We start from the raw sequence: 13,822 nt of genomic DNA, 5'->3' as shown, positions 1-13,822 counted from the left end.
AACCTACCTTTGGCTGTTATGTCTCTCCATAATTATGCACAAGGCAAGAGAAAGCAACAACTGTAACTTGAGACTCAGCAATTCAGTTTAACCACCCCAAATAACTGACAGCGCGGGTATAAAACATCCCGCAACAATGCCGGCCCAATGGCTATTACAGTGATTTACTCTGGACCACATGAAGTTCAGCGGCCGGGGAATAGGGCAGAGCCTTAAACAGGCTTTCATGCCTGTGTCATAAATTCAGATCATTGCTTCAAAGATGGTGCCAAAGTGCTGGTAACCCAAAGTCAAGGGGCCTGGGTTTTGTTTTCCAGGGCAAAGGGACACCATCAATGATGGGAGAGTTCTGCAGAGGTGACCCAGGGATGGGTTCCCTGCCACGTCTTCCCCAGCTTTGTCTCTTTGGCCTAGAAGAAGAGGCATAAAAGGTGTCAGCAGCCCCAGTGCTCGGTAAATCACTGGGTGTGAATCAGTGGGGCTTCGTGATGGCCTTAAGGGGTCCTTTCTCCTGGAGGCCAAGCCCAGAAGGCCCCACACTCGATGACCCCATCAATGGGTCATCAGGCCTTGCTCAGTTACAGAAGAGACCTCTTCCAGGGTTAGAAAGAGGTGATGGGAGAAGAGTCCTCAATTCCCACAAAGAAATAGCCTCAACCCACTATTTGGGTGGGAATTAAAGGAAAACGCAACGTGCTGATACTGACCACTTAATAATCTTTAACATTTAATGAGCTTGGGCTTTATGCCAGGATTACTGCTACTGGGGGAAAAAAAAAACAGATTTTGTTTCAGAGCCAAAAAGACCAATGAGAAAAAGAAGTGTATATATTATATTTGAGATGAATATTAGTCATTCATCAACAACAGCTACCATCTATTAAGAGAACACTTAGCTGGGCGCAGTGGCTCAAGCCTGTAATACCAGCACTTTGGGAGGCTGAGACGGGAGGATCACAAGGTCAGGAGATCGAGACCATCCTGGCTAACCCGGTGAAATCCCATCTCTACTAAAAACTACAAAAAACTAGCCAGGCGAGGTGGTGGGCACCTGTAGTCCCAGCTACTCGGGAGGCTGAGGCAGGAGAATGGCGTGAATCCGGGAGGCAGAGCTTGCAGTGAGCTGAGATCTGGCCACTGCACTCCAGCCTGGGCGACAAAGCGAGACTCCGTCTCAAAAAAAAAAAAAAAAAAAAAAGAACACTTTACCCCAATATTTACCTGGAGAGGGAAATATTTTAACTGCCATTTTGCAGGAAACAGAAGTTAAGAAACTGATCCACAATCTTACCGTTAGTTATACCTAGGTATATGCATGCTCTTTTATAGGATATTGATATATTTATTTCATATTTTAAATTTAGAATTGGAAGTGGTTTATACTTAGTGATTAGGTATTTTGAAACATAACGAACAACTGTGTGGCAGGATATGATGGCACATGCCTGTAATCTCAACACCTTAGGAGGCCAAGGCAGGAGAATTGCTTAAACCCAGGAGTTTGAGATCAGCCTGAGCAACACAGCAAGACCTCCCCATCTCAAACAACAAAACAAACAACAAGAAAAGAATTGTTTTAACTATTTTTAAGCATTTCTGGAAAAGAAATGTCTTTATTTTATTGGATGTAGTAAAGAAACCATTTGGCACAACAGCAGCCATCTCTAGCATGTTTCCTAAGTTGAAAGAGTTGAGAAACAGTCCATGACCCAGGAAGGCCCAGTGGTTCGGGAGACCTGGGGTCTGATCCCAGCCTGACACTCACTTGCTGTGTTACCTGAGTCAAGCCCCTCCCCTTTCTGGGCCTTGGATTCATCTTCGAAGGTAAGAAGGCCGATTTCTCAGGTTCCCTCCATCCCAGCCCTAAAGCTTGGGATTTAGGTGCACTCTTGGGGCAGGCTGCCACCTGGATACCCCATCCTGAGTGATACAAAACAGAATTTTCCTAGAGGGCTACTTTGTTCAAGGCCCTTTATGCATTCTCTTGCCTCGCTGTGCTTGTAGAGCTAGATTTGCACTGTCTTCAGGCCCTACAAGAGTCTTGGATTTTGTGTAGCAGAAGCTTCTGCCGTGAACACCACCATAATGGCCTGGTCCAGAGATGGCAAATGCGTTTTCTCTCATTTGCACAATGGTAGTCAGGGTCCAGTCAGGGGACAGAAATCACACCAGTGAATGTAATAGTCAGCATTGAACATGAGGAATTGTTAGCTAGGTATCCAAAAGGGTATAAACGGAACTCTAGGGTCTCATGGAGATGGCAACTATGGAAACAGCTGCACCCACACAGCCAGAGCCCAAAGGAAGTATTGAAACATGGAAGGTTGGAAAACGCAAAATTGAGGCCTCTGAGGAGGGGCTGGCAGGCTGGTGCCACTGTCTTTGAGGCGCACAACGAGGGTGGTGTCACAAACTTTTGAAAAACTGCAAACTGGCTCAGCTTTTGCCACAAGAAGAAACTGCTGTTGTCTGGAAGGACAAGCATTGCCTGGGTGATGGGCACAGGAACCACAAGCAGATAGGAAGGAGGGATGCTGCTCCTCCTCCGCCTCCTCCTCCCTCTCCTCTTCCCCCCTTCCCCTCCCCCTCCTCGCCCTCCTCCTCCTCCTCCTCCTGGCTGGTTGTTTTCCTCTAGCTCCCCCTGGTGGGCAGAGTCGCAGCCCCAGCATCACAAAGCGGGTATGGAAGGGTGAGTTTGGAGCTGAGAAGGCTCCAAACTCACCACCTGGCCCAGCCACCTTCTTTGAGTTTGGTTGTAGCTTCCTGGAGTGCAGCATTGAGGCTTATGGGGCCTTGTCATCTTGTAATAACTTGGCGATGTCAGCCATAAGCCCAGAAAAGAGAAGTGGTGGCCTGAATGCCACATATTAGCCCTTTCTCTGGTGACTAAATTACCCGCCACAGTCAGCAGGAGAGGTGAGTGCCACTTCCTTACTTCTAAGGGCATGGACAGCTGAGCCACAAAGCCAAGACGATGATCAACAGAGTCCCTCCTCTTCACCTCCCTATCCAGCTCTCTTACCTAATGTCCACAATTAGGTCATGTCCAGAATCCGAAAGTAAAACGTAAACTCTTTACCCAGTGATTTCCTAGGAAATGTGGACTAGAGCAAGGAGAAGGACGGTTGAAAAAGAGGCATGCCCCTGGCCACCACCCTCTCACAGCCAAAGATATTCTTTTCCTAGGACCCTGGAAGGGCAAGAGTGAGGAATGGGAACAGACTCAGACAGTAGTGTAAGCCAAGCACTCCCCAAGAATTCAGCCCAGAGAAGAGCCAGTCAGAAAGCTGGTAAGGCTTTGGATTCAGGCAGCCATGGGTTAAAGTCTCAGGTCAGCCACTTTCTTTGTGTTTATAATTAAGTAACATACCATCTCTGTCCCTAAATTAGGTGGGCAAAAAACATAGATTCATATGGTTTTTTAAATTTCAACTTCATTTCTATTTTGCTGATGAGAAATAATAATTCTAGTCTTCAGGAGGATTTCGGTGGTGTGGCAGAGCTGGCTCCTATGGCTCATGGGAGCAGATTGCATGCTCCCTTCCCAGTTCGGCAGAGAGCTCACATTGGTATCCTGAAATTCGCCACAGTAGGAGCTGCGCTACCAATCAGTGATGCTCAGTTTTGGTTTTTGGAGACCCAGATCACTAGTGCACCACAGATCCCCTTCTCTTCCCAAGGCCTGCATCAAGGTTGGGAGGTGAGAAGAGGTGGAGGGTACATTTGGTCATAGAAAAGGGTCCATCCGTTTTCAGCCAGGGCTTCACACAGATCAGCCCCAAGATGACGCTTGCTCTTGTCTGCAAAGCATCTGTGCAATGCTTCTCTCATCCCCTTTCTGTGCCACCTTTGAGCATGGACCCTCTGCCTGGCTGTCCTTGTTCCCTCCCTGTACACACACTAGAAAGCACTTCCCGGACGGGCGCGGTGGCTCACGCTTGTAATCCCGGCACTTTGGGAGGCCGAGGTGGGCGGATCACGAGGTCAGGAGATTGAGACCATCCTGGCTAACACGGTGAAACCCCATCTCTCCTAAAAATACAAAAAATTAGCCGGTCATGGTGGCAGGGGCCTGTAGTCCCAGCTATACTCGGGAGGCTGAGGCAGGAGAATGGCGTGAACTCGGGAGGCGGAGCTTGCAGTGAGCTGAGATCGCGCCACAGCACTCCAGCCTGGGCGACAGAGAGAGACTCCGCCTCAAAAAAAGAAAGAAAGAAAGAAAGAAAGCACTTCCCTTGCAGCTCTGGTGACAAAAAAGAGCTCTCTGCTCTCCTCACTCATCTCTAGCCCCAGAAGTGTGTATACAAACTTGTATATAAAAAAGTGTATACACACTTTTTTGAGTGTGAATAAAATCCTTCCCTCCTCACCTTCCTCAAATACTATTATTAATGTTTTTAAACTTTTGGAAACAAAACACCAGGAAATTCTGTCTCACATCTACCTTGAGCTCAGGAGCACAGGGTGACTCTCTGTTTGAATGAGAGAAAGAGGAGGAGGGAAATACTAGAAAGGAAAAATAGGTTAATACGGCAAAAATTTCAGGCCATAAATACATTCTATAATTCTGACCTTTTGAGTCCCCCCACCCCCGCCTCCTCCCGCTAGCTAATAGCACTCTCACACTTCTCTGTTGAGGTTGGAAGGACAAATAATGTCAATAAATGGTCTGTACAGTGCCTAGCACATAGTAGGTCCTCAATAAATGGTGGCTTCTTTCACCTTCATTGAGGCTCTGCATGAAGACAAGATTCAGTGGGGATAGAAAGCGAAACAGGTGCCTCATCCTTCTTTCCCTTGCATGGTGGCAGGGACTGTGACCCATTGGTGATCCATTGGGTTGGTCGTGTGACCCCTCCTTTGGGCTTTGATAAGCAGATACTGGTACATTAATAATGGGGAAAAAAACACACACACATACTCAGTTAACATGCAATGTCATCTTAGGTGAAGCAGAAAGACTGATGGAATATTCGAAAAGTGGATGAAACCAGTAATGCTCCCTTGGAGCATGGAATCTTGACGAGCCACCATCTTCTCGGATGGTTTCCCCTCAGTCCCTTTCCAAGCCTTCCTCTTGCCTGGTGTTCCAACTCTACAAGTTTCACCTGGTCAGTTTCATCCATAATCATAACTGCCATGCACCTCTCCACGCCATCCATTGATGACTCCAATTCCATTCTTCTCAGCCCTGAACACCAGATTGTATTTGCAGCTCTCTTTTGAGCATTTCCAATCGATTCCACAGACAGCCCCACCCTCGATACATTCCGTCTTGAACTCTTCATCTTCCCCCCTCTCCTGGCACTGACCATTGTCTGCCCTCTCCATCCTAGTGAAGGTTACTTCCACCTCTAGTCATCCCAAGCACCTCCTTCATGTTCATTCCTCATATCAGTTGATTCTAAGTTCCTGTGTTCTGCTCTTTAATCATGCCTGCCTCTGCAGCCCTTCTGTCCAGGAGATTAGGGCAGCCCTTGTTTCTCACAGGGTCACCAAATTCTCCTACAAATTCCTTTCTCTGCCCTCCTGTCTTGGCCCCTTCAATCCAGCCATCACTGCCTAAAACAAATCTGAACGTATTAAAGCTCCCTACTAAGCGACTCCCTATTACCCATGCGCTGAAGTTAGAACTTGACAAGACACTCACGGCTTTCCAGGATCCAGAGATAATGCCCCGAACTTCAGCCTCATCTATTTACTCTTCTCACACTGCCTATTGCCTGCTCCAGACACACTGAACTACTGATGCTTTCTAGTTCCTTCTGCCTATGGCACCATTTCTCCTTTTGCCCCAGTAAGCCATACTTATTTTTACTACTCCAACTCCAGCACCTCCTCTGTGAAGCCCTCCTGGATTCCTCACCTCTTTGATGAGATTTGATAATTCCCCACTTGCGTCTACTTCTGCCCCTTTTTTGGGCTTTACCGTTACCTTTCCACAGTACAATTCTTTCTTTTATACATCTGTCTTCCCCTCTACTCCGGGCTCATCGAGGAAAGGGAACATGTCTTTTTTTTTTTTTTTTTTTTTTTTTTTTTTTGAGATGGACTCTTGTTCTGTGGGCCAGGCTGGAGTGCAGTGGCGTTATCTCAGCTCACTGCAAGCTCTGCCTCCCGGATTCATGCTGTTCTCCTGCCTCAGCCTCTGGAGTAGCTGGGACTACAGGCGCCCGCCACCACGCCCAGCTAATTTTTTGTATTTTTAGTAGAGATGGGGTTTCACCCTGTTAGCCAGGATGGTCTCAATCTCCTGACCTCGTGATCCGCCCGCCTTGGCCTCCCAGAGTGCTGGGATTACAGGCATGAGCCACCGCACCCGGCCAACATATCTGAATCAAGTTTTTTTTTTCTATACAATGAGAGCCCTCTGATAAGGGAGGTGCAAATAGAATTATGCTGTTGTAAGGTGATTTCATTTGTAAATTAGGAAGTCAGAAGTTTGAAGCGTCAGGGATGAAGTGTGATTATGAAATGTGAGGTAGTAAAATCCATTCTAAATGGTTTTGGATAAGATCGGGATGCATAATATTTGCCCTAGAAACCACTTAAAATATTTTTTAATGTATAGCTAAGAAATAAATAGAGGCCAGGCACGGTGGCTCAAGCCTGTAATCCTAGCACTTTGGGAGGCCAAGGCGGGAGGATCATGAGGTGAGGAGTTCAAGACCATCCTGGCTAACACGGTGAAACCCTATCTCTACTAAAAATACAAAAAATTAGCCGGGCATGGTGGTGGGTGCCTGTAGTCCCAGCTACTCGGGAGGCTGAGGCAGGAGAATGGCGTGACCCTGGGAGGCGGAGCTTGCAGTGAGCTGAGATTGCGCCACTGCACTCCAGCCTGGGCGACAGAGCGAGACTCCATCTCAAAAAAAAAGAGTGAGACTCCATCTCCAAAAAAAAAAGAGAAACAAACAGAGAAAACAGGCTGGGTGCAGTGTCTTAAGCCTGTAATCCCAGCACCTTGGAAGGCCGAGGAGGGCAGTTCATTTGCAGTCAGGAGTTCAAGACTAGCCTGGCCAACATGGTGAAACCCCATCTCTACAAAAAATACAAAAGAAAATTTAGCAGGATGTGGTGGCACGTGCCTGTAGTCCCAGCTACTGGGGAGGCTGAGGCATGAGAAATGCTTAATCCTGGGAGGTGGAGGTCGCAATGAGCTGAAATCATGGCACTGCACACAGAGCAAGACTCCGTCTCAAAAACAAGAAAACGAAAGAAACAATAGAGGAAATAAAATGGAATATCAAAAAACATTTGGTGGTTGGGTGCGGTGGCTCAGGCCTGTAATCCCAGCACTTAGGGAGGCCAAGGCAGGCGGATCACTTGAGGTCAGGCGTTTGAGACCAGCCTGGCCAATGTGGTGAAACCTCATTTCTGCTAAAAAAAAAACAAAAATTATCTGAGTGTAGTGGCACATGCCTGTAGTCCCAGCTACTTGGGAGGCTGAGGCAACAGAATTACTTGAACCTGGAAGGCGGAGGTTGCAGTGAGCCGATAACGCACCACGGCCCTCCTGCCTGGGCAACACAGTGAGACTCTATCTCCAAAAAAAAAAAAAAAAATTGGTTGACCCAAAAGAAGGCAGACAAGGAGCAACAAAGAAGAAAAAAACTGAATAAACAAATGGAAAATAAGTTGCAAAATAATATTAGGTTGGTGCAAAAGTAACTGCAGTTTTTGCTGCAATTACTTTTGTACCAACTTAATAGATTTAAACACAGCCATATCAAAACTTGCTTTCAATGTAAAAGCCTCAAATTGAAAGGCAGAGATTGAGGCCCGGCATGGCGGCTCACACCTATAATTCCAGCACTTTCGGAGGCCAAGACGGGAGGATCACTTGAGCCCAGGAGTTTGAGACCAGGCTGGGCAACATGGTGAAACCCCTTCTCCAAAAAATGCAAAAAAATTAGCCAGACATGGTGGTGCGTGCCTGTAGGCCAAGTGGATGAAAAGTAGAACTCAAGGCCGGGCGCGGTGGCTCAAGCCTATAATCCCAGCACTTTGGGAGGCCAAGACGGGAGGATCACCAGGTCAGGAGATCGAGACCATCCTGGCTAACACGGTGAAACCCCGTCTCTACTAAAAAATACAAAAAACTAGCCGGGCGCGGTGGCGGGCGCCTGTAGTCGCAGCTACTCGGGAGGCTGAGGCAGGAGAATGGCGTGAACCTGGGAGGCAGAGCTTGCAGTGAGCTGAGATCCGGCCACTGCACTCCAGCCTGGGTGACAGAGCCAGATCCCCTCTCAAAAAAAAAAAAAAAAGAAAAAGAAAAGTAGAACTCAAATATATGTTATCTACAAGACATAAAGGTTCATTATGAAGACACACATAGACTGAAAATGCTTATAGCTTTATTTATAAGAGCCCCAAACTGAAAACAACCCAAATATACATTTAACAGATGAACAAATCGTGGTATAGCAATAAAATATAATTTTACTCAGCAATCAAAAGAGAAACTGTACTACACATACCAACATGGATAAATCTCATAAAAACATTAGGAAGAACAAAAGACTTCAGATCCAAAAGAGTACACACTGCATGATTCCATTGATACAAAGTTCTGGAACAAGCAAAGTTTATCTACAGTTAACGTTAACAGTGGTTGACTACAAGAGTCGAATTGACTCCAGATAGACATGAGGAAACTTTCTAAGGTGATAGAAAAGTTTTCTTTCTTTCTTTTTTTTTTTTGAGACGGAGTCTTGCTCTTTCGCCCGGGCTGGAGTGCAGTGGCCGGATCTCAGCTCACTGCAAGCTCCGCCTCCCGGGTTTTACGCCATTCTCCTGCCTCAGCCTCCGGAGTAGCTGGGACTACAGGCGCCCGCCACCTCGCCCGGCTAGTTTTTTGTATTTTTAGTAGAGACGGGGTTTCACAGTGTTAGCCAGGATGGTCTCGATCTCCTGACCTCGTGATCCGCCCATCTCAGCCTCCCAAAGTGCTAGGATTACAGGCTTGAGCCACCGCGCCAGGCAAAGTTTTCTTTCTTGATTGTGATGGTGATTATACAAATGCGTTCATCTGAGGAAACTCAGTGAACTGTGTGCTTAAAATGTGTGTGATTGCCGGGCACGGTGGCTCAAGCCTTTAATCCCAGCACTTTGGGAGGCCGAGACGGGCGGATCACGAGGTCAGGAGATCGAGACCATCCTGGCTAACACGGTGAAACCCCGTCTCTACTAAAAACTACAAAAAACTAGCCGAGCGAGGTGGCGGCGCCTGTAGTCCCAGCTACCCGGGAGGCTGAGGCAGGAGAATGGCGTGAACCCGGGAGGCGGAGTTTGCAGTGAGCTGAGATCCGCAACTGCACTCCAGCCTGGGTGACAGAGCGAGACTCTGTCTCAAAAAAAATAAAAATAAAAATAAATAAATAAATAAAATGTGTGTGATTTAAGGTATGTAAATTCATACCCCCAAAAAATCGATTGTTAAAAAAAAAAGAGGATGAAAATGTGAAATGGTTAAGCCACTGTGGAAAGCAATTTGGCAGTTCTTCAAAAAGTTAAAAATAGAATTATCATATGACCCAGCAATCCCACTCCCAGGTATATTCACAAAAGAACTGAAAACAGGTACTGAAACAAACACATATACACGCGTGCTCGTGGCCACAGCATTCACAATATCCAAAAGGTGGAAACAACCCGAATGTCCATCAGCGGATACATGAAATCAACCAATCGTGGCATAGACATTAAAGGAAATCAAAATAGCACACCCAAAACCAAACATTGGACGTATTTTGAGATCAGAGGGCCCGCAAACAGAAGTAGGCCTGCAAAGCTGCCTTTTGTGGAAGACACTTGCATCTATAAAGAAAATCTGCACGGATGCAGCCAGGCTTCCTCTGAGGCCTTCCCTTGTCTAATCTAGGAAAGATTAACTGAGCGTCTGACACCTTTAAAAGTCTGGAAGAAACATTTGCCATCTATTATCTCTGAGGGCTGCTACCTGTGACGTTTCATTTACATTACAAGACCACCTTTGCTAGCCACACCTCCCCCTCTCACCGTCCCGTAATCTAAGCCCTTATTCTTTCTGCAACCTCAAGATATTGTATAAGCTTCTGAACCCTATTGAGGGGTTGGAGTAATTACTCTGTGGTTTTCTCCCATGTGCACATTAATAAATCTGTGTGCCTTTTCTCTTATTAATTTGCCTTTTGTCAGTTGATTTTTCAGCAAAATTTCACAGGGCAAGGGAGGAGTTTTCCCTTGGCCCCTACAACATAGAATGAAAGAAATACCATTTGGCAATAAAAAGGAAGGAAGTACTGATACGTACTACAGCATGGGTGAGCATTGAAAACTATGCTGAGGGAAAGCCAGACACAAAACATCACATCTCATAGGATCCTATTTATAGGAAATATCCAGAATATTTAAATCCAGAGAGAAGGCACAGGCCAAGGACTGAGAGAGGGGTAATAGGTTTTCTTCTGGGGTGATGAAAATGGGGACCAGACAGAGGTGGTGGTTGCACCACATTGTGAATATACTAAATGCCCCTGAATCGTTCATTTTTCAATGGTTACTTTTATGTTATCTGAATTTCACGTCAATAAAAAGAGATTTCTTTCTACTTCCAACCAAGAAAGCGTAACGGAAACCAGATTTACCCCCATGCCTGAAACAACCAAAAAGAATGGACCAAATATCTGAAACAGCAGTTTCCAGGACACTTGGTAGCAGGCAACAAAGGACAGTGATCCCTGCGTGATAAGGAACAAATGATGGGAAGCCTATGACCGCCCCAGCTTATGGACTTGAAAGAGTTTCCAGGCCACAGCACATGGAGGAGTCATTCAAGCAGAATCCAGCAGACCCCTCAATCGAGGAGACACAGCTAAGAGTCTGGAAAGACCCAGACAGTAAGAGGAATACAATAACTATAGGAAGACAAAATATCTTATTAAAACAAAAAACAAGCTGTAACTCAGAATGTCTGGCATCCAATTAAAATTTACTGGGTATAATAAAGAAGCTAAAAAATATGATCCAAAATGAGGAGAAAAATTACCAGTTTAAACCAACCCAGAACAAATGCAGATGTCAGGATTAGCAGAGATAGACATTAAAACAGTTATTATATTTCATGTGTTCAAAAAGTTAAGCAGAGACAAGGAAGATAATACCAGAGGGCTGGGAGAAGACACGCAAACTGAACTTCTACAGATGCAGACTACAGTGTCTGAGATGAAAAATACTGTGGGCTGGGTCCAGTGGCTTATGCCTGTAATCCCAGCACTTTGGGAGGCTGAGGCAGGCAGATCACTTGAGGTCAGGAAGGATCACTTGAACCTGGAAGACGGAGGTTGCAGTGAGCTGAGATCACTGCATTGCACTACGCCCTGGGTGACAGAGCGAGACTATGTCTCAAGAAAAACAAAAAGGAAAAAAAAAATACTGTGGATGGGATTCATAGCGGATGAGACACGCAGAAGAAGAAAATAGTAAATTTGAATAGATAGCAATAAAAATTACCCAAAATGAAACAAAGAAAAGAGAATTTTAAAAATGCAAACAGCATCAGTAAACCATGAGATGACTTCAAGCAGTCCCCAAAGGAGAGGAAAGAGAGAAAGGAAAAAATTATTGAAGAAAATTATTGGCTAAAATTTTACAAAATTTGATGAAAAGTATAAATCCACAAATCCAAGGAGCTCAACAAACTCCAAGCACAAGGAATGTGGAAGTTCATTATAATAAAAATGCTCCCAACCAGTGTGAAAGAGAAAATCTTAAAAAGCATTCAGAGGGGAAAAAAAACCCACATTATGTACAGAGAAACAGAAGTAGGGACAGCAATAAACGACTTGCTAGAAACAATCCAAAAAAGTAAGACAGTGGAGCAGTATCTTTAAAATACTAAAACAAAGAAACTATTAATCTAAAATTCTCTATGTGGTAAAAAAAATATCTTTCAAAAACAAAAGCAAAATGAAGACTTTATTAGGCATACAAAAGCTGAAACACTTAATTAGAACAGACACACATTACATGAAAGGTTTTTTTTAAAAGTTCAGGTTTTCCTGCCAATGGGGCATGAGGATCCAGTGTTCCATTCTAGCGGGAAAATGTGGACCTGGCTGAAGAGCAGGCCTATATAATGTTTGAGAAGATCATGAAATACATCGGGGAGAATCTGCTGCCACTTGACAGGCCCAACGGCACCTACGCTATGCGAGTGAGAAGATTCTGAAGTTGGCTGCCAGTATCTCCAGGGACAAGCTGGTGTTGCTGGGAACCTGCTTCGGAAAATTCACTAAGACCCACAAGTTTCAGTTGCACATCACAGCTCTGGATTACCTGGTACCCTATGCCAAGTATAAAGTGCAGATAAAGCCTAGAGCTTCTTCCTGGAGCAGATCAGTCCTTCCCGTGTGAGAACCATCTGTTGAAATATGGTCTGGGTTGAATCACCAAAAAGACTTCTCGGTACCAGCGAGTGGTGGTGTGCTCCATGGCAGACATTCCTTGGGTTTTGGGGTGGCAGGAAAATCTACACAAGACTGCAGAAAAGTGGACCTCCTGGTGGTTGTGGTATTTCGTCATGCAGACACTGGGGAATATGTGAGACATGAAATGACACTGATTTAAAACAAAGTCAAGGCCTCACAGCTGTGTGGAAGGGCCAAGCTTTGTTCCCTGTGTTTGTGTAGACTCCACTATCTTGTTGAACTTTGTCAACACTGTGACCTCTCCAGGGACTCCTCCGTTTACTATTCTCTCTACCACTGACAAATGCAGGCTGGATTCTTACTGTATAGAAATGGCTTTAGGCCGGGCGCGGTGGCTCAAACCTGTAATCCCAGCACTTTGGGAGGCCGAGACGGGCGGATCACGAGGTCAGGAGATCGAGACCATCCTGGCTAACACGGTGAAACCCCGTCTCTACTAAAAAATACAAAAAACTAGCCGGACGAGGTGGCGGGCGCCTGTAGTCCCAGCTACTCGGGAGGCTGAGGCAGGAGAATGGCGTAAACCCGGGAGGCGGAGCTTGCAGTGAGCTGAGATCCGGCCACTGTACTCCAGCCTGGGCGACAGAGCGAGACTCCGTCTCAAAAAAAAAAAAAAAAAAAAAAAGAAATGGCTTTAAAATGGAGTTTCAGATCTTTGTGTTTGCACTAAATAGAATATTTTGTTCTGTATTTGAATCAGAGGGCTTCTTGTTCTGAATAACAGGTTCAAAATCATTGGAACTGAAGACAAGAATATCTGTGATATAACACTTTGGTTTCCAAACTCATAAGAGCAAAATGGATTTTCTCTGTTGTTTATTCACATCATGAAAGATAGATATTGTGCCACTTCTGGGATTTTACAAATGAAATTTGGCTAAAATAATAGGAGAAATTTATTCAGCTATTTTTCTATACAGTAAATTCTGTATGGTGTGGAAGGAAAACTTGGGTTCAAACCCCGGTTCTGCTGCCGACCAGCTATATGGCCTTGGATGAGTCATTCAACTTTAATAAGCATCATTTTCTTTTTCTGTTTAAAAAAACCACAAAACTTTGTTTTAAAACCTTAATCATTTACCTAAGAATGGTTTTTAGAATTAGAAATCAGGCTGGGCGTGGTGGCTCATGCCTGTAATCCCAGCACTTTGGGAGGCCAAGGTGGGTGGATCAGCTGAGGTCAGGAGTTCAAGATCAGCCTGGCCAATGTGGTGAAACCTCGTCTCTACTAAAAATACAAAAAATTAGCTGGGCATGGTGGCACATGCCTGTAATCCCAGCTACTCAGGAGGCTGAGGCAGGAGAATCACTTGAACCCGGGAGGTGGAGGCTGCAGTGAGCCAAGATCGTGC

General features: G+C 45.5%; 1 pseudogene; it reads left to right on the top strand.

Annotated features, from left to right (window-relative positions):
* Window positions 1-2,681: 2,681 nt before the first annotated feature.
* Window positions 2,682-12,609, top strand: LOC117091599 (annotated as a pseudogene).
* Window positions 12,610-13,822: the final 1,213 nt, after the last annotated feature.

This window comes from Trachypithecus francoisi, unplaced genomic scaffold, assembly GCF_009764315.1.
Source record: "Trachypithecus francoisi isolate TF-2019V2 unplaced genomic scaffold, Tfra_2.0 Contig01436, whole genome shotgun sequence".
Classification (NCBI taxonomy): Eukaryota; Metazoa; Chordata; class Mammalia; order Primates; family Cercopithecidae; genus Trachypithecus; species Trachypithecus francoisi.
Note: the sequence above shows the minus strand (reverse complement) of the source record. Positions and strands in the feature narration are given on the sequence as shown.